The following is a 2,047-nucleotide window of genomic DNA, read 5'->3' as shown; positions in this document are numbered from 1 at the left end:
GTTGTTTCCCTGTTTCGTAAGTATCGGTGAAAAGTATTGGTGGAAAGTATCGGTGGAAAATATTGGTGGAAAGTATAGGTGGATAGTCTCGGTGGAAAGTATCGGTAGACGTTTATTTATGGACGCGTTCTTGTGTGAATCTCGCGCTAAATATTATTCGCTGTGCCCTTGTAAATTTGTTGTACGTCGAGTTGTTTCCCTGTTTCGTAAGTATTGGTGGAAAGCATCAGTGGAAAATATCGATGAAAATTATCGGTGAAAGTATAGGTGGAAAGTATTGGTGAAAGTATCGATGAAAAGTATCGCTGCATCAATGTTTACTTCTGGACGTGTTTTTCTGTGAATATTGCGCTGAATATTATTCGCTGTGCCCTTGTAAATTTGTTGTACGTGGAGTTGTTTTCCTGTTTCGTAAGTATCGGTGGCAAGTATCGGTGGAAAGTATCGGTAAACGTTTGCTTCTGGACGTGTTTTTGTGTGAATATCGCGCTAAATTAATATTAATTGCTGTGGCCTCGGAAATTTGTTGTAGGTGGGGTTGTTTCGGTGGAACGTATTGGTAGAACGTATCGGTGGAAAATATTGGTGGAAAGTATAGGTGGATAGTATCGGTGGAAAGTATCGGTAGACGTTTATTTCTGGACGCGTTCTTGTGTGAATCTCGCGCTAAATATTATTCGCTGTGCCCATGTAAATTTGTTGTACGTGGAGTTGTTTCCCTGTTTCGTAAGTATCGGTGGAAAGTATCGGTGGAAAATATCGGTGAACGTTTGCTTCTGGACGTCTTTTGTGTGAATATCGCGCTAAATTAATATTATTCGCTGTGGCCTTGTAAATTTGTTGTATGTGGGGTTGTTTTCCTGTTTCGTAAGTATCGGTGGAAAGTATCGTTGGAAAATATCGGTGAAAAGTATAGGTAGAAAGGATCGGTGGAAAGCATCGATGGAAAGTATCGGTAGACATTTACTTCTGGAGACGTTCTTGTGTGAATCTCGTGCTATATACTATTCGCTGTGCCTTTGTAAATTTGTTGTACGTAGAGTTGTTTCCCTGTTTCGTAAGTAGTGGTGGAAAGTATCGGTGAAAAATAACGGTGGAAAGTAACGGTGATAATTATCGGTGGAAGATATCGGTGGGTAGTATCGCTGGAAAGTATAGGCGGACATTTCATTTCTTGACGCGTTTTCTTGCCAGATTTTGCTTCTTCGGAAGGAAAGCGTTTTCCTGTGTCGTCGTCGGTGTCGTGTGTGAATTTTAATTATGCGTAAAGCCGGCCTTAGGTCGGGTTGCGATTGAATGTGACGCAACGCGACGCATTGCATCTCACAGCGACAGAGAGTCGACAGCGACGCGACTGACAGCCACGAGCAGCGACTGACACTGACAGTTGTAGGCAGTCGCAGAAGGCGCTAGGTCGATGTGACGATCGCCTATCGATCGCGCAACTAAATGTGTTTACATGACTTCATACTTTGTGCATGTTGTGCATATGACTGTATGTAGTGATTGTTTCATTCGCATTGTTCGCTTTTATGCATTGTTCATTATGCATTTGAATCTCGTCGCAGCGGTCGCAAGGCAGCTTATGTCGGATAAAACAATGCAAGCGACGGGTGGAAACAGTCGCGTCGCGTCGCAAAAGTAGAACATGCGCTACTCACTGCGACTGACAATTTTCCAGTCACTGAGCGTCGCAGACCCGTCGCCAGCAGTCGCAGGAGTACTTAGACCGAACTGTCCCTGCGACGCGATCGCACTCTGTGTGTCGGTCAGTAAAAAAAAACCTGCAAGTACGTTAACGATGCAAATAGACAATTGTAAACAAAAAAGTCAATAGAATTGTAAAGACAATCGAAAACAATTGTAACGCGCACGCTGCTTTACTGGGAAAATATACACTATAATTCGTAACTCACAATAGGCCTATTTTAGTTGTTATCGATTATTGCTTTGCTACTGTCTCGTTTCCCCTTATTTGACTTCTATTATGATTATTATTATTATTATTATTATTTTATTCCGCTCTGCATCCATTATTTCCCCGTGG

The sequence above is a fragment of the Priapulus caudatus genome, unplaced genomic scaffold (genome assembly GCF_000485595.1).
Source record: "Priapulus caudatus unplaced genomic scaffold, Priapulus_caudatus-5.0.1 Scaffold1928, whole genome shotgun sequence".
In the NCBI taxonomy this organism is placed as follows: domain Eukaryota; kingdom Metazoa; phylum Priapulida; class Priapulimorpha; order Priapulimorphida; family Priapulidae; genus Priapulus; species Priapulus caudatus.
This window is presented reverse-complemented; position numbering follows the sequence as displayed.